Source organism: Neoarius graeffei, chromosome 12 (assembly GCF_027579695.1).
Source record: "Neoarius graeffei isolate fNeoGra1 chromosome 12, fNeoGra1.pri, whole genome shotgun sequence".
Taxonomy (NCBI): Eukaryota; Metazoa; Chordata; class Actinopteri; order Siluriformes; family Ariidae; genus Neoarius; species Neoarius graeffei.
Window position 1 is genome coordinate 67,976,208 of NC_083580.1, and position 19,678 is coordinate 67,995,885.

The 19,678-nt window shown below is 41.8% G+C and overlaps 1 protein-coding gene across 1 annotated transcript in view; it reads left to right on the forward strand.

The window, feature by feature from the left end:
- The window catches only part of nrxn2a (neurexin 2a), an 833,732-nt gene that overhangs the window by 109,920 nt on the left and 704,134 nt on the right, over positions 1-19,678 (forward strand). The gene's annotated exons all lie outside the window — the stretch shown is intronic.

The following is a 19,678-nucleotide window of genomic DNA, read 5'->3' on the forward strand; positions in this document are numbered from 1 at the left end:
CTCGAACCCAGACCTTCTTGCTGTGAGGCGACAGCGCTAACCACTACACCACCCTGCCGCCAGCACATATTTTCTCATCTCTAGCCACTTTATCCTTCTACAGGGTCGCAGGCAAGCTGGAGCCTATCCCAGCTGACTATGGGCGAGAGGCGGGGTACACCCTGGACAAGTCGCCAGGTCATCACAGGGCTGACACATAGACACAGACAACCATTCACACTCACATTCACGGTCAATTTAGAGTCACCAGTTAACCTAACCGCATGTCTTTGGACTGTGGGGGAAACCGGAGCACCCGGAGGAAACCCACGCGGACACGGGGAGAACATGCAAACTCCGCACAGAAAGGCCCTCGCCGGCCCCGGGGCTCGAACCCAGACCTTCTTGCTGTGAGGCGACAGCGCTAACCACTACACCACCCTGCCGCCAGCACATATTTTCTCATCTCTAGCCACTTTATCCTTCTACAGGGTCGCAGGCAAGCTGGAGCCTATCCCAGCTGACTATGGGCGAGAGGCGGGGTACACCCTGGACAAGTCGCCAGGTCATCACAGGGCTGACACATAGACACAGACAACCATTCACACTCACATTCACGGTCAATTTAGAGTCACCAGTTAACCTAACCGCATGTCTTTGGACTGTGGGGGAAACCGGAGCACCCGGAGGAAACCCACGCGGACACGGGGAGAACATGCAAACTCCGCACAGAAAGGCCCTCGCCGGCCCCGGGGCTCGAACCCAGACCTTCTTGCTGTGAGGCGACAGCGCTAACCACTACACCACCCTGCCGCCAGCACATATTTTATTTTCAATATTTATATGGATGTAGCAGCCTGGGAAAGCCCTTCACATGGCAAAATTTTGTCTGAAATATCTTTCCCTTTTGCATGTATCTTAACCACAACTAGAGTCAAGTCAAGTTTATTTGTATAGCGCTTTTAACAACAGACCTTGTCGCAAAGCAGCTTTACAGAAAATTAAAGACTTGAAACATGAGCTAATTTTATCCCCAATGAGCAAGCCTGTGGCGAGAGTGCCAAGGAAAAACTCTGCCAGACGACACGAGGAAGAAACCTTGAGAGGAACCAGACTCGAAAGGGAACCCATCCTCATCTGGGTGATAACAGATAGTTTGATTATAAATAACTCGCTTCTATAACTGTGTCCTATAGAGTCACAAAATACAGGGTGTTTCAAAAAATTTGTTATTATTTGAGATGTAAATATCCCAGAAACTCATAATCTAGGCAAATGAAACTGAACAGGCTTAATGTTGAGCAATGTAAGCTTTATTCCTCAAAATCTGAACGAGAAATTCAAAGGTATGTGGATTCCATGAACGATTTCACAAATTTTCAATATTCGCAAACCCGCTCGCTCGACCGTCTCTTCTGATGCTGGTGGCTGTCCAGATCCTTTTGTCCTGCACAGACAGCCTTCCTCTTTGAACTTTTTGTGCCACGTCCAAATCTGCATTGCAGTTGGCGCATTTTTGGAGAATTCTTTCGTAAATGCATGCTGCACAGTCTTATTCGACTGTGTTCGAGCATACTCTAACACACACAACGCCTTTTCTTTTCCAATGAATGGCATTTCTATACCTAAAAAGATAAAAACAAAAAACATTAAACACAAAATTTTGAGGGCGGCATGGTGGTGTAGTGGTTAGCGCTGTCGCCTCACAGCAAGGAGGTCCGGGTTCGAGCCCCGTGGCCGGCGAGGGCCTTTCTGTGTGAAGTTTGCATGTTCTCCCCGTGTCCATGTGGGTTTCCTTCGGGTGCTCCGGTTTCCCCCACAGTCCAAAGACATGCAGGTTAGGTTAACTGGTGACTCTAAATTGACCGTAGGTGTGAATGTGAGTGTGAATGGTTGTCTGTGTGTCAGCCCTGTGATGACCTGGCGACTTGTCCAGGGTGTACCCCGCCTTTTGCCCGTAGTCAGCTGGGATAGGCTCCAGCTCGCCTGCGACCCTGTAGAACAGGATAAAGTGGCTAGAGATGATGAGATGACAAAATTTTGACCTGTTTCCACACATGCTGTTAAAATTTGAGGTCAACTGAATAAGAATTGGGGCGGTACGGTGGTGTAGTAGTTTGCATTGTCGCCTCACAGCAAGAAGGTCCTGGGTTCGAGCCCACCAGCCGATGGGGGCTTTTTGTATGAAGTTTGCATGTTCTCCCCGTGTCTGCGTGGGTTTCCTCTGGGTGCTCCGGTTTTCCCCACAGTCCAAAGACATGCAGGTTAGGTTAACTGGTGACTTTAAATTGACCATAGGTGTGAATGTGAGTGTGAATGGTTGTCTGTGTCTATGTGTCAGCCCTGCGATGACCTGGCGACTTGTCCAGGGTGTACCCCGCCTTTCGCCCGTAGTCAGCTGGGATAGGCTCCAGCTTGCCTGCGACCCTGCACAGGATAAGCGGCTACAGATAATGGATGGATGGATAAACGAGAATTGGCAAAGTTATTAGATTGTGAAATGATATCAATTGTTTTGAAGCACCCTGTATAACTGTGTAACCAGAAATTCATTATAGTTTTAACATGAAGTCTGTTTCAGTGAAGTTATAAACTGTTTATTGATGGGAACTTGAGTGCAAACTGTTCATGGCAACTGCAGTCCTAAAGTTAGCAAGTCAGCTGTAGTCTTCAGCCATAAATGCATCTTTGAGCTATACTGTAGCTCTGGCATATCCTGAGAAAGTAAAAAGGGAGCAAATAGGATAAGATTCCACCCTAACCCCAACACACATCTGCTTTAGCTGATTTAATTGGCATAATAGTACAGTGGCATGCAAAAGTTTGGGCCCCCTTACTGAAAATGTCTGTTACTGTGAATGGTTAAGTGAGCAGAAGATGAACTGATCACCAAAAGGCATAAAGATAAAGATGACACATTTCTTTTCAGCGTTTTCTGCAAGATTTGTGTATTATTTTTGTTTTGTACAATCGGAGAGTGAAAAAAGAAAATGAACACCATGTGAAAGTTTGGGCACCCCAATACATTTGAGTTCTCAGGTAACTTTTACCAAGGTTCCAGACCTTAATTAGCTTATTGAGCTGTGGTTTGTTCAAATTCCTCGTTAGGAAAGGTCAGATGATGCAGATTTCAAAGCTGTATAAATTCTCTGACTCCTCAAACTTGTCCCTAAAATCAACAGCCATGGGCTCCTCTAAGCAACTCCCTCGCATTCTGAATAATAAAATAATTGATGCTCACAAAGCAGGAGAAGTGCTATTTTTTTCTCTCCATGCTCTCGCGGAAGGCGGTCGCATTCTCTCCCTCTCCCTCCCTTATCTTTCCTGCTTCTGCTGTCTCGTCTGTCTAGTGTCTATATTTCTGAGAGACTCTCTCCACATTGCTCTCTGAACTAAAAACCATGGAATTGATAAACTGGTCTCTTCACGCAATTGACACAATCTTCTCGACGAGAAGCCTGGGTTCGGGGGAACCAGCCTGTCCTGCTGGAACGTTCGCAGCCGGCTACACGATGGACGCATGGGAGAAGTGGCGGGTCGTGTGCCTGGCGGTTCTTTCTGTGGAGGACATTGAAGACATCTACCTATTCGGAACCATGATTACAGGACTTTTGCTGATTGGATTAGGCATTGTCCTGGTTTATTGAGGAAATCAGAAAACGGTGACAGCTGTTCAAAGCCCCATAAAGCTGCCCGACATGATTGAAGCGGTGGGCAGAGCTGTCGGCACTCAGACTATGGCTGTTCAGAACTTGAACCGCAACGTGGATAATATCTTGGAGAAGCTTTCGGCTTTGCGGTGGAAATTAGATCGTTTTGGAGACCAAGATGGTCATAGTGGACATGCGGCGTAAGCATGCAAAAGAATGCATCTGCTCGCTAAGACCAAACAAATTCCAATCTTATCTATTTCAGCTCCCTAGCCAGCACTGGCCTTGGCCAAGGTCGTTGCTGGGACAACAGTTCCCCTGGAGAATGCTGCTGTTAGACACTCTCTCGTATTCCTTCCCCCACTTCCCGCGGTTGCCGTTTTCACCCCCAGTGTGACAAGCGGGTGCGTGACCAGCGCCCTCATGGCTGCAGGAGCAGACGGCTGCTTGCTTGCGCTGGGTTACCTCTACCTTCTCCCCTCCCCTCGCCCCTACCCCCCCTTACCACCCCTGATCACCCCCCCTTCTCCCCCCTTCCCCCCCTCAAGTCCCGTGTTTTCATGTTGTAATGTGTACTTGTGTTATTTTGTGCTTATGTGGTTTTCATGTTGTAAAGTGTACTTGTGTTTTTTTTTTTTGTGCTTATGTGCTGAGGCTTTTTTAATGCTCCCACACTGTACTCTTCACAGGAGCATAGGGTGGGGGTCGCTTTTTTCTCCTCTCTTTTCCTTTTGTTACTCTGTAATTTTCTTTTTTCCCTGTCTTCCTGTCCTGTCTACTCCCCCTCTGTCAATTATGTGTATGTATGTATGTAAGGACAGGTTGATGGTCAATTTCATTGGTACAGTGATAATAAAGGATTCATTCATTCATTCATTCATTCATTTCAAAGCTGTATAAATTCTCTGACTCCTCAAACTTGCCCCTAAAATCAACAGCCATGGGCTCCTCTAAGCAACTCCCTCGCATTCTGAATAATAAAATAATTGATGCTCACAAAGCAGGAGAAGGCTACAAGAACGTAGCAAAGTGTTTTCAGGTAGCTGTTTCCTCAGATCGTAATGTTATCAAGAAATGGCAGTTAACAGAAACAGTGGAGATCAAGGTGAGGTCTGGAAGATGAAGAAAACTTTCTGAAAGAACTGCTCGTTGGATTGCTAGAAAGGCAAATAAAAACCCCTGTTTGACTGCAAAAGACCTTCAGAAAGATTTAGCAGACCCTGGAGTGGTGGTGCACTGTTCTACTATGCAGCGACACCTGAACAATTATGACCTTCATGGGAGAGTCATCAGAAGAAAACCATTCCTGCATCCTAGCCACAAAATTCAGCATCTGAAGTTTGCAAATGTACATCTAAATAAGCCTGATGCATTTTGGAAACAAGTCCTGTGGACTGATGAAATCAAAATAGAACTTTTTGGCCACAATGTGCAAAGGTATGTTTGGAGAAAAAAGGGTGCCAAATTCCAGGAAAAGAACGCCTCTCCAACTCTGAAGCATGGGTATGAATCGATCATGCTCTGGGGTTGTGTTGCAGCCAGTGGCACAGGGCACATTTCACTGGTTGAGGGAAGCATGGATTCGAATAAATACCAGCAAATTCTGGAAGCAAACATCACACCATCTGTAAAAAAGTTGAAGATAAAAAGAGGATGGGTCCTACAATAAGACGATGATCCAAAACACACCTCAAAATCTACAATGGAATACCTCAAGAGGCACAAGCTGAAGGTTTTGCCCTGGCCCTCACAGTCCCCTGACCTAAACATCATTGAAAATCTGTGGATAGCTCTCAGAAGAGCAGTGCATGCAAGACAGCCCAAGAAACTTGTAGAACTGGAAGCCTTTTGCAAGGACGAATGTGTGAAAATCCCCCAGGTAAGAACTGAAAGATTATTAGCTGGCCACAAAAAGTGTTTACAAGCTGTGATACTTGCCAAAGGGGGTGTTACTAGGTACTAACCATGCAGGGTGCCCAAACTTTTGCTTCGGGCCCTTTTCCTTTTTTTGTCATTTTGAAAATGTAAAAGATGAAAATAAAAAAAAAATTGTTTTTGCTTAAAATATAAAGGGAATGAGTCATTTTTTAACTTTATGCCTTTTGGAGATCATTTCATCTTCAACTTGCTTAACTGTTCATAGTAACAGCAATTTTGACCAGGGGTGCCCAAACTTTTGCATACCACTGTATAAAGTTATTGTTATTTTAACAATCAGCTTTACTTTGAGGGTCTTTATATCCCAATCAGGTGAAAGGTGTAGGAATTATAGCGTGTTTTATATGGCAACCCAGTTGACTGCTCAGCTGTTTCTTGGCCAGGCAGTTGTTCATCTTTCATTATTTCACTTACAACTAAGCAAATAAAAGGTCTAGAGTTCATTTCAGTTGTGCTATTTGAATTTGGAATATGTTACTCTTAACTCTCTATGTTAAATCCAAAGAGCTGTCACTGCCAATGAAGCAAGCCATCATTGTGTGATGAAAATGGATGTCTTCCTTGGTGAAGCTCTGCCAGGCCTTTACTGCAGCTGTCTTTAGTTCCTACTTGTTCTTGGGACCTTTTGCCTTCAGAAAATGAAAGACATACTCATTTGAATTCAGGTCAACTGATTGACTTGACCATCACAGAAGATTCCATTTCTTTGCCTTTAAAAAGTCTTGGCTTGATTTCAAAGTGTGCTTCAAGTCCATTTGAACTGTAAAGTGCTGCCCAAGGAGTTTTGAAGAATTCGGATGAATGTGAGCAGATGATATAGCCCTATACACTTCAGAATTCATCCTGCTGCTTTTGTCAGCAGTTACATCATCAAGGAATACAAGAGAACCAGTTCCACTGGCATGTCCATGCCATGATATGAGGTGGTATACTTTAGATCTTGGGCAATTCCTTCTCTTGTTCATATTCTTCTCTTCCCATCATTCTGGTACAAGTTGAGCTTTGTCTTATTTGTCCAGAGGATGTTGTCCTAGAATGTATGAGCTTATTCTAGATGCTTTTTGGCAAACTTTAATCTGGTCTTCCTGTTTTCAAGGCTTACCAATGGTTTAGATCTTGTGGTAATCCCTCTGTATTTACTTTGGTGAAAGATTGTTGACTTAACACAGATACACCTACTTCCTAGGGGTGTTGTTGATCTGGCCTACTGTTCTGGAGAGGATTTTCTTCACCAGGGAAATAATTCTTCTCTCATCCACCACAGTTGTTTTCTGTAGTCCTCCAGGTCTTTTGATGTACCTTATCTCATCAGTGCATTTTTTTTAAAGAATAAAAAGACTGCCAAATAGTTTATTTGGCCACACCTAATGATTTTATTCTCAGATGGGTTTGTTTTGATTTCAGCCTAATGATGGCTTGTTTGACCGGCTGTGACGGCTCTTTGTATTTCACAAATTAAAAGAAACAGATTCCAAAGTCAGATTAACTGTAGACCACTGAGCTCTGTATAAAATCTGGAGAGCTCATAGGCTCGTCAGAGTCAAGCCAGCTGGCTGCCATCTTACCACTCCCATCGCAGCGCGGAACTGTCATTTAGACTACTGGAAGCTGCACAAAATTGGACAAGTTATTTATGTAGTTGGTGAGAAAAATTTGAAGAAAAATGCCTGCATGTGCAGCAGTGAACTGTACAAATCATCAGGTCAGAGGTTGTGGACGGGCATTTCACCTGTGTGTGTGTGTGTGTCTCATCTCATCTCATTATCTCTAGCCGCTTTATCCTTCTACAGGGTCACAGGCAAGCTGGAGCCTATCCCAGCTGACTACGGGCGAAAGGCGGGGTACACCCTGGACAAGTCGCCAGGTCATCACAGGGCTGACACATAAACACAGACAACCATTCACACTCACATTCACACCTACGGTCAATTTAGAGCCACCAGTTAACCTAACCTGCATGTCTTTGGACTGTGGGGGAAACCGGAGCACCCGGAGGAAACCCACGCGGACACGGGGAGAACATGCAAACTCCACACAGAAAGGCCCTCACCGGCCACGGGGCTCGAACCCAGACCTTCTTGCTGTGAGGCAACAGCACTAACCACTACACCACCGTGCCGCCAAAAAAAAAATATATATATACATATACATATATATATATATATATATATATATATATATATATGGAAGTGACTGAACTGGAAAAGGGGAAAAAAACCAATAACAGTGAAGGGGAGCACTATAACGATATGTAAGGAATGTGGGTAAAGTTGAGAAAATAAGAGAACGTAATGAAAGGGGAAAAAAAGGTCAGGAGATACTTTTTTGGGGGGCAAATTTGATCGGATACCACAGTTTAACATAAGCCAAATACACGCGATGGGAATGGTAATATGGTGGCCAGATGGCTTCACTCGTCTCTACGGCAGGGAATAGACTATGAGCTCTCCATATTTTATATAGAGCTCAGTGCTGTAGACCTTTCCTCTGAATACTTGTGAGATAAATAATAATGAAGGCACGATGCACCTGGCTATGGTACAGCTGAGCCACCAGTGGTTCAAGTACCTTGGCCATATAAAAATTGGGTGGGGAAGGGTGTGAAATAAAGCTAAAAATCTGCATTTTGAGCCCATACTCATTATTCAGTTTCAACTCCAATATACTGTGGGAGATGGCAAAAATAACAAATATTTATGGACTTGACAGTATGTAATATAAAACCATGAAAATTCAGTTGAACTTCATGCTAGGGGTTGGGCAATGACTAGTTTTTACTAGTCTACCAGTAATGCAAAAAAAAAAGTTATTGACTAATCACGAGGCATGATTCAACCAATTCATGATTAGATTCAATTTGATTCCCAATATTGGGTTCATGATTCAGTTTTCCCACTATATTTTTGAAACAAAATTCAAGAAAGAAAATTTTATTTCCAAAGACTGCAAAATTTATTTTCCTATTCTTTATCAATTTAAATATTCCTTTTGGAAATAATAAAACAAAACACATTTTGTTTCATTTTCTTAAATATCCAACCATAATTATTCACCCACATTTGTAAAAGTTGGAGTAAAATATAATAGCCTATGAACTGTAATATTCCTTTTATTAAAAATGAAAAACCTAATAACAAATAGGTCTGTTCTTAATATATTTTTATGAACATTTGCGCTGCCTTCAGTTGCTTCTCTTTTCTTTATCTTTCAGCAGTCTGTAAAAAGAGAGCTCGTATTTATCATTAAATGGATTTGTACAGTCAATCACACAAAAGCTCTTTCCCATTTTAGATCTGTGTGTGTGTGTGTGTGTGTGTGTGTTTTCGTGGCATTAGAGCTGTGCTACTTCTGCCTACGGTGAAGTCACATGCATTGCCGCTATAGATGACTTGCAGCCACGTGATCAAAATGTGCTACTTCATGAGTGTCTGCCATGATGGTGGATATACAAAGCAACTAGAATGGCAGCCACTGAAAGTGTGTCTGTAAACAATGCTGAATTTTCTCACTATTACCACGATTTGAACGGTCGAGTGAAGATTTGATACAAAGAGAAGATAGATATGTGTGGTTTTGACCCTTATTATTTAAAAAAAGTCATACTTTTCTGAAGATAAGACGCTTTCACCGACCATCGAGTACCCAGATATCGCGTTCTATCTGGTTCGGCTGCCGAAGACTCTAGTCTGACCTTGGACGAAACATAGCCCATTTTCTGAGTGGGTGCCCAGTCTGGATTGTTTCTATCGTATAATTTTGCTGGCGCTCCTAGAAGCGAAATGGTAATACACGTGTTAAAATTATAACAACGACCGAGTGAATCACGACAAGAGAACGCTCATTTTATAGCAAAGTTCTTGCAACACGAAATAAAATTCTTCCATGATATTATTGAGAAAGCTTTTGAATCTCACCTGAGATAAAATGATTCCTGCAAACATGAGCTGTTTTGGTTTTCGCCTCTGTTCGATCAGCTCTGCCGATGTTGTTCAGCCGTACTGAGCCTCAGAGTTTCCTCGCCCCCTTTCCAAATCACGGATGGAATTCTAAAAAAATCGGAACATGCCACGGTCATGAGTACTGTTGTGACCACAATCGTACACAACACAAAGATATGGCAGAGCTAAAAGACTGCTTAAAGCAGCGGAAAAAACAAAGAGAGTTGTGCACGCATGACTATGTTTTGTATGGAATGTCGCTTGACCCCACATTTGTATATCCACCAACATGGCCGACACCCAGGTTTCTATTTTGCTTTGACGTCACTTGCAAGTCAAAGATTGTACATTATTGTACCCTCTGCTGTCTAAATACAATTACAGTGAGGAAATGTTAAGAGATTACACAGCCTGAGAATAATCACGATTCGGTTTTTATTTCAATTCAAATCATCATAAATTTGGATCACAATTTATAGTCATACGATATATCATTACAGGCCTAATAATCACATTTTCCATAGTTAAATCAAAAGCTGATTGCAGCTACGTTTTTAGGATACACTGTTAATGATGAAAGTAAGTAGATCTGTGCAATAAATGTGCAATATAATTAATTTGTGTACCATATTAAATTATTTAAGAAAGTACAATTTATGGATGAGCTGGCAGCTCAGCTGGAGTGGAAGCGTGGAAGCACCTTGTAGTTTAACGATGGATGGAGGATTCTGTATCTACAGCAGTGTCTGGGAGGTTTTTCTGTCATGTTCAGCTGGATCTGGCATGTGCTAGTGATCTGACTCTAAGCTAGCTGAGTGGGGTTGAATAGTGATCCGTAATCCAAGGCTCTGAAAGCTCACACAGTGGAGATCATGAAGGAATTGCCTCTGCCACATTTTGTAAAGATTTAATGTAATTCTATTTAGCTTCTCAGGAAAACAAAAGTGGGTGGGGAGTGGGATTTAAAAAAATTACACACACACACACACACACATTATATATATATATATATATATATATATATATATATATATATATATATATATGGGCAAAAAAAGTATTTAGTCAGTCACCAATTGTGCAAGTTCTCCTACTTAAAACGATGAGAGAGGCCTGTAATTTTTATCATAGGTATACCTCAACTATGAGAGACAAAATGAGGAAAAAAATCCAGAAAATCACATTGTCTGATTTTTAAAGAATTTATTTGCAAATTATGGTGGAAAATAAGTATTTGGTCAATAACAAAAGTTCATCTCAGTACTTTGTTATATACCCTTTGTTGGCAATGACAGAGGTCAAACGTTTTCTGTAAGTCTTCATAAGGTTTTTACACACTGTTGCTGGTATTTTGGCCCATTCCTCCATGCAGATCTCCTCTAGAGCAGTGATGTTTTGGGGCTGTCACTGGGCAACACGGACTTTCAACTCCCTCCAAAGATTTTCTATGGGGTTGAGATCTGGAGACTGGCTAGGCCACTCCAGGACCTTGAAATGCTTCTTACGAAGCCACTCCTTCGTTGTCGGGGCGGTGTGTTTGGGATCATTGTCATACTGAAAGACCCAGCCATGTTTCATCTTCAATGCCCTTGCTGATGGTAGGAGGTTTTCACTCAAAATCTCACGATACATGGCCCCATTCATTCTTTCCTTTACACGGATCAGTTGTCCTGGTCCCTTTGCAGAAAAACAGCCCTAAAGCATGATGTTTCCACCCCCATGCTTCACAGTAGGTATGGTGTTCTTTGGATGCAACTCAGCATTCTTTCTCCTCCAAACATGACAAGTTGAGTTTTTACCAAAAAGTTCTATTTTGGTTTCATCTGACCATATGACATTCTCCCAATCCTCTTCTGGATCATCCAAATGCTCTCTAGCAAACTTCAGACAGGCCTGGACATGTACTGGCTTAAGCAGGGGGACACGTCTGGCACTGCAGGATTTGAGTCCCTTGCGGCGTAGTGTGTTACTGATGGTAGCCTTTGTTACTTTGGTCCCAGCTCTCTGCAGGTCATTCACTAGGTCCCCCCGTGTGGTTATGGGATTTTTGCTCACCGTTCTTGTGATCATTTTGACCCCACGGGGTGAGATCTTGCCTGGAGCCCCAGATCGAGGGAAATTATCAGTGGTCTTGTATGTCTTCCATTTTCTAATAATTGCTCCCACAGTTGATTTCTTCACACCAAGCTGCTTACCTATTGCAGATTCAGTCTTCCCAGCCTGATGCAGGTCTACAATTTTGTTTCTGGTGTCCTTTGACAGCTCTTTGGTCTTGGCCATAGTGGAGTTTGGAGTGTGACTGTTTGAGGTTGTGGACAGGTGTCTTTTATACTGATAACGAGTTCAAACAGGTGCCATTAATACAGGTAACGAGTGGAGGACAGAGGAGCCTCTTAAAGAAGAAGTTACAAGTCTGTGAGAGCCAGAAATCTTGCTTGTTTGTAGGTGACCAAATACTTATTTTACCGAGGAACTTACCAATTAATTCATTAAAAATCCGCCAATATGATTTCCTGGATTCTTTCCCCCCATTCTGTCTCTCATAGTTGAAGTGTACCTATGATGAAAATTACAGGCCTCTCTCATCTTTTTAAGTGGGAGAACTTGCACAATTGGTGGCTGACTAAATACTTTTTTGCCCCACTGTATATATGTGTTAATGGTCCATTAAAGCTAATAATAATAATAATAATAATAATGGGCGGCACGGTGGTGTAGTGGTTAGCGCTGTCGCCTCACAGCAAGAAGGTCCTGGGTTCGAGCCCCGGGGCCGGCGAGGGCCTTTCTGTGTGGAGTTTGCATGTTCTCCCCGTGTCCGCGTGGGTTTCCTCCGGGTGCTCCGGTTTCCCCCACAGTCCAAAGACATGCAGGTTAGGTTAACCGGTGACTCTAAATTGAGCGTAGGTGTGAATGTGAGTGTGAATGGTTGTCTGTGTCTATGTGTCAGCCCTGTGATGACCTGGCGACTTGTCCAGGGTGTACCCCGCCTTTCGCTCGTAGTCAGCTGGGATAGGCTCCAGCTTGCCTGCGACCCTGTAGAAGGATAAAGCGGCTAGAGATAATGAGATGAGATGAATAATAATAATAATAAACACTTTCCCAGTGTCGTCTTCTGGAGTTCACTGTAGATTTGGTTTCACCTCTGTTCTTCAAAATATTTCAGATGAATAAGCCTTTATTCAGGCTAAAAAGCATATTTAGTCTAATTACTGTCTGCCTGCATCTCCTTACCCTCTGCTTCACTGTTTTCAGTCAACTCGTCTCTGCTCCCCCTCAGTCATACCCGCCTTTATTAACTGCCTACAGATTGACCCTCGAGCAGTCATTCTCTGTTTAATAGTAATATCCTTTATTTTACATGAAAAATGCAAATAACACAGAAGAGCAACATGTCAGTGTAGCAAAAACCTTTGGTCAGGATCCAGTGAAATCTTCAAGCAAAACAGCGTTGCTGAGATGCTGCTTTAGAGGCAATACAAAAAGAAATAATTATATAAAATAATAATAATAATAATAATAATAATAGAAACCGGTTTAAAAAAAGTCCCAGACACATTGATGTGAGTAATGTAATGAAACACAGCCTATATTGATTTTTTTGTTTTTTCTCGAAGCAGACTGAATGTCGTAAATAAAGGTAGTAAGAGACTAAAGATTTCCGGTTATTTAAGAGATCTGTTCAGAACACTGATTTTTTTTCCCCCCTCTGGATTGAAAAAGGAAATAGGAAGTGCAGAAATGACTTTTCTTAAGACATTTACAGCTGCAATTTTATCAGATGGAGTTTTTACAATTCAGTGTCCTTTTTTGCTCGTTTCCCTTCATTCTGAGCTTCGACGCACACAATCGAGGCTACTTTATATAATCTGACTTCCTGTAATTGGCCTTGCTTACTCCAAGCTCCTGTGCATCACTGAAGAGCTTAATGTGCTGAAACGTTTGCCAGATGAGCTTTCCATTTATCTACTATTATTCACCAGAGAAAAATCCCTGTCTTTTCTCTCAATTAATCAGTTAGTTGAAATTTAAAAATTGTAATTCACCATTTTAAAAATGCAAAAACAACCTTGAGTTGGCTGAACTAATACTACAACCCCTGGCAAAAAGTATGGAATCACCAGTCTTGGATGAGCACTCATTCACACGTTTTATTCTGTAGAACAAACTCAGATCACAAACATGATACAATAATAAAGTCATTCCAAAGTGCACCTTCTTGGCCTTCAGAAACACTAAAATAAATGAAGAAAAAGCATTGTGGAAGTCAGTAAATGTTACTTTTATAGACCAAGCACAGGGAAAAAAATATGGAATCACTCAATTCTGAGGAAAAAATATGGAATCATGAAAAACAGACAAACAAAAGAACATTCAAAACGCATCACTAGTACTTAGTTGCACCACCTCTGGCTTTTATAACGGCTTGCAGTCTCTTAGGCATGGACTTGATGAGTGACAAACAGTATTCTTCATCAATCTGGTGCCAGCTCTCTTTGATTGCAGTTGCCAGATCAGCTTTGCAGGCCGGAGCCTTGTCGTGGACCAATTTTTTCAATTTCCACCACAAGTTTTCTATTGGGTTGCGATCTGGACTATTTGCAGGCCATGACATTGACTGGATGTGTCTTTCACCAAGGAATGCTTTCACAGTTTTTGCTCTATGGCATGATGCATTGTCATCTTGGAAAGTTATTTCATCATCCTCAAACATCTTTTCAATTGAAGGGATAAGAAAACTGTCCAAAATGTCAATGTAAACCTGTGCATTTATTGAAGAAGTAACCACAGCCATCTCCCCAGTGCCTTTGCCTGATATGCAGCCCCATATCATCAAGGATTGTGGAAATTTGGATGTTTTCTTCAGGCAGTCCTCTTCATAAATCTCACTGGAACGGCACCAAACAAAAGTTCCAGCATCATCACCTTGTCCAATGCAGATTCGTGATTCATCACTGAAGATAACTTTCAGCCAGTCATCCACAGTCCATGATTGCTTCTCCTTAGCCCATTGTAGTCTTGTTCTTTTCTGTTTAGGTGTCAATGATGGTTTTCTTTTAGCTTTCCTATATGAAAATCCCATTTCCTTTAGGCGATTTCTCACGGTTCGGTCACATACTTGTACATTGACTCCAGCTTCCTCCCATTTATGCTTCATTTGTTTTGTTGTACTTTTTCGGTTTTCAAGACATATGGCCTTAAGTTTTTTGTCTTGACACTTTGATGTCTTCCTTGGTCTACCAGTACGCTTGGCTTTAAAAACCTTCCCATGCTGTTTGTACTTGGTCCATATCTTATGGCCCTTTTCCACTACCCTTTTTCAGCTCACTTCAGCTCGCTTCAGCTCACTTCAGCCCGACACGGCTCGCGTTTCGACTATCTAAGAACAGCATGACTCAGCTCGCTTCAGCCCTGCTTAGCACCCAAAACTCTCACGGTTTTGGAGTGGGGCTGAAGCGAGCCAAACCGAGCTGAGTGGGGCTAGGGGCGTGAGCAGACACTCCCCTGTGCACTGATTGGTGAGGAGGAGTGTCCTCACATGCCCACACACGCCCCGCGAGCACGCTGGGATCTGTAAACACCGTAAACCCGGAAGAAGGAGAATTACGAATTACGAGAATTTCTGAAGCCTTATGCGCCTCGCCTCATCTATACGCTCTTGCCAGTATCTGTTGGCGTTGTTGGTGACAACAAGCCACAGCACCAAGACCAGCAACACTAACGACTCCATGTCCTCCATGTTTATTGTTTACTATCTGGGTCGTGAGACTACCGCTTAAAAGATCACTGATGTCACTGTTTGCGCCGCATAACGACATCACGTGACGTCCACCACTTTCGCTAACTCCACCCAATGTGTCCACCCACTTCCAGCCAGCACGGTTCAGCGCGGTTGTAGTCGAAATGCAACTCCAACAGCCCCGCTCAGCTCGACTCAGCACGGCACGGCTCAGCCCAACTCAGCCGCGTTGGCAGTTGGAAAAGCGGCATTAGATACAGCTGACTGTGAACAGCCCACATCTTTGGCAACCATGCGTGAAGAGTTACCTTCTTTAAGAAGTTTGACAATCCTCTCTTTTGTTTCAAGAGACATCTCTCTTGTTGGAGCCATGATTCTTGCCAATCCACTTGGTCCAGCAGCCCTCCAAGGTGTGATAACTGCGCTGTTTCTAACTGCAGACTAACGAGCAGATCTAATCTGAGGCAGGTGTCAATTTAAGGAAAGGAAATTGACTGGGTGAGTCCTTATTTTCTACCTGAAAATTGAGTGATTCCATATTTTTTCCTCAGAATTGAGTGATTCCATATTTTTTTCCCTGTGCTTGGTCTATAAAAGTAACATTTGCTGACTATCACAATGTATTTTCTTCGTTTATTTTAGTGTTTCTGAAGGCCAAGAAGTTGCACTTTGGAATGACTTTATTATTGTATCATGTTTGTGATCTCAGTTTGTTCTACAGAATAAAACGTCTGAATGAGTGCTCATCCAAGACTGGTGATTCCATACTTTTTGCCAGGGGTTGTACTCCAAACAAACAGACGAATGAATGAAAAACAAATAACAAATACAGACAAATTAATGAAGGAAAAAACAAATAAGGAAAAAAATACAGACAACTGATTGAAGGAACGAACGAACAAATGGAGGATTGAACGAACAAACTAAGACAAAAAGCAAACAAAGAAAGACAAACTGACAAAACAACGAAGACAAATGAAGGTGCAAGCAAACAAAGATGACAGATGATTGAAGGACTGAATGAAGAAACTAACTTGCAAACAAGCTAAGAAAAATGAAGGAACGAACAAACAAACTAAGATACAGATAATTGAAGGAATGAACCAAAGTCAGATAAGCAAAGCAATGTATGAAGGAACAAACAAAGACAGACGGATTACATTACATCACATTACATTACAGGCATTTAGCAGATGCTCTTATCCAGAGTGACGTACACCCAGAGGTGGACAAAGTACCCAACTTCATTACTTAAGTCAAGTACAGATCCCACTGGTTAAATGTTACTCTGATACAAGTGAAAGTTGTACAGTCAAATTTTTACTTAAGTTAAAGTACTGAAGTACTTGCTTTTAAAAGTACTTAAGTATTAAAAGTACATTTTCTGTCAACGCATCGTTGTATTATTGCCACAACGCTTACAAAACCTAATGCCGTTACCAAAGGCAGAAATGTGAATTCACAAAATGAACGCATGCTGTGCCATCATGGTGGTTTAACGTTAAGCTAGCTAGTCAGTGAAACTCCAGCTGACATGCTACCGTAGAAAACTCTTTTGAAACTCGAAATCATATTGGGTAGCTAATGCAACTAGAAAAGAAAGATTTCTACATTGTTTATTTGGCAAGATTATGCTAAAACATATTTCTGAAAGGACTTCAGATAAGTTAACGTTATTCATGTTAGCGTAACTCTTTTTTTACATGCTAACTAACAATGTCCAAGTTAACTAGCTATGTGTAAACGTTAGCCGTGGACAAGGCTATGGCAATTTGTGAGCAAATCCATAGAAAGCCATTTGACTAACCAGACTGCATAGCTATTGCAATGTTATCGCTAGCTCTAAAAGCACAGACAACTTCACTGCAAGCTTTCTCTTGGAATAAAACGTTTATACCTCAATAAGCTCTCGCAGATTGGATGGAGAGTTTTTGTAGGCCGTGATGTGGTTCATTTTTGGCACACATTTAAAACAAAACAAATCTTTAATCCTTTCAGAAAACTGAAACCTGGGTTCTAGGTATGGCCATGGGTGCGTGCATTCTCCAGAAGAACCGCCTCCTTCCATTCTGCCACCAACTGATCGTGTTCAAATAACACTGCTGAGAAACTTGATTTTATACGGTCTACGAACGTGATGTGCCCCTAGTGATTACTGATCGGCCGTCTCAGTGTCACCTGCAAAAAAAACAATCACGTTTTAGAAAAGAAAAAAACATCCACTTTCAAAGCCGCTTCGTAGTAACGAGTAACGAGGATCTTGACAGAAATGTAGTGGAGTGAAAAGTACCATATTTGCCTTTAAAATGTAGTGAAGTTAAAGGCATAAGTTTCCAAAAAAAAAAATACTCAAGTAAAGTACAGATACTCAAAAAGTGTACTTAAGTACAGTATGCAAGTAAATGTACTTCGTTACTGTCCACGTCTGCATACAACATACCCAGAGCAGTCTGGGGAGCAGTTAGGGGTTAGGTGCCTTGCTCAAGGGCACTTTAGCCATTCCTGCTGGTCCAGGGAATCAAACCAGCAACCTTTTGATTCCAAAGCTGCTTCTCTAACCATTAGGCACAGATGAATGAAGGAATCATCCAATCCACTGTCTTTAACTGAAAATGCTAAATCAATTTTGTTTGCAGTTATTTTTGGTGTGATGAATGGACTTAAAGCTTGGAATCAGGGAATCGACACTTTTTGGGATCGACTCCCAGCATCTTAGATACGAACCGAAAAGCAGGCTGGTGACTGAATTGACACACAACATGCATTCAAATTTTCTAAATGTTTTTTTATTTGTGCATGTTAAGATAATCAAATGAAGTAGCAGTTATCAGAAATGAATTTGATCAGCTCTTTATATGCTGATTGATTCAAGTACTAGCTTTGCTAGTTGCAGGGCAAAGTGAAGTGAGTAAAGTAGTAGGTAGGATCTGAATGATAAATCGGTGTGCCAATATGAGCTACTAGCTCATTGCCAAAAAAAAACGGTATTAGTGTTTACGATGGCCAATAAATGACAATTAAAAATGAAACAGCGAGACAGGGCGTCACGGTGGTGTAGTGGTTAGCGCTGTCACCTCACAGCAAGAAGGTCCGGGTTCGAGCCCCGTGGCCGGCGAGGGCCTTTCTGTGCGGAGTTTGCATGTTCTCCCCGTGTCCGTGTGGGTTTCCTCCGGGTGCTCCGGTTTCCCCCACAGTCCAAAGACATGCAGGTTAGGTTAACTGGTGACTCTAAATTGACCGTAGGTGTGAATGTGAGTGTGAATGGTTGTCTGTGTCTATGTGTCAGCCCTGTGATGACCTGGCGACTTGTCCAGGGTGTACCCCGCCTTTCGCCCGTAGTCAGCTGGGATAGGCTCCAGCTTGCCTGCGACCCTGTAGAACAGGATAAAGCAGCTAGAGATAATGAGATGAGATGAGAGACAGAAGATGGATTCTGTAACCATGTTATGAGTGTCGCCTTTGCATAGTTTGTCCACCAGAGGGCACACTCACTATAACTCAACTGTTGGTAATGCAGATGTTTGGATTGCCAGAAATCCCAACAATCAGCTGACCTAAGCAGAGCAGAGTAGCAATGGTGTGCTGAACATATAAAGGCGTTCAGCTGTTTAAAAAAATCAGTTTCACTTGTACACAAATTAATGGCATATACGTGCGAATTGTTTTTTTTTTTTTTACTTTTAACTGACATTATATTTCATACAGTTCTTAAATAAATACGGTGTCCTAAAGTATTTCATAATTATAGTAACAGTACATATACGAGTATGCTATATTTGAGCAAAGATGGATTAACTTTTTTTTTCTAATTAAGCTCTACCTTGAAAACATATATATAATTTAAAAATGTGCATGTTTATGTTGTGCAAATAGTTCAAAAATTATTTTTGTGCTTAAACGACTGAAATATTGTGGCTTCATAATATTTAATGCATTTCTATGTGAATGAAGACGTGTTTGTCTTTTTTTATTATTCTTTTTATTTTATTTATTTATTTTTGAGAGGGGTGGGTATCAGCCGATAATATCGGTTATCAGAAATCACAGACCAAACTTTATTCTTCAGCAGTTTACAAAGTCATTTTCCCGTTCAATACATTTCTCACAAGATGATATCATTTTTGACATTACAGAGCATTTTGATTTAAAATGTGCATTACGTTTGTAAAACAAGCTCTGCTTTTACACCTTAAACTCACAGTATAAATAAATAATAAATAAATAAAACAAATCACCACTATTGAAACGTAATATGCAAAACTCTTCTCATTTCTAGACCTGTTCTAGTCGCCAGGGTACACAAAGACTGGTCCATATTTTTTTTCGTTTTCCAACAGAAGGCAATAAATTCATACAAGAAATGTTATTTCAAGTATCGAGGGTATGTGTGTTTCAGCACAGAGTGATGGATCTGTCCTAATTATTTTGGCGTTTTA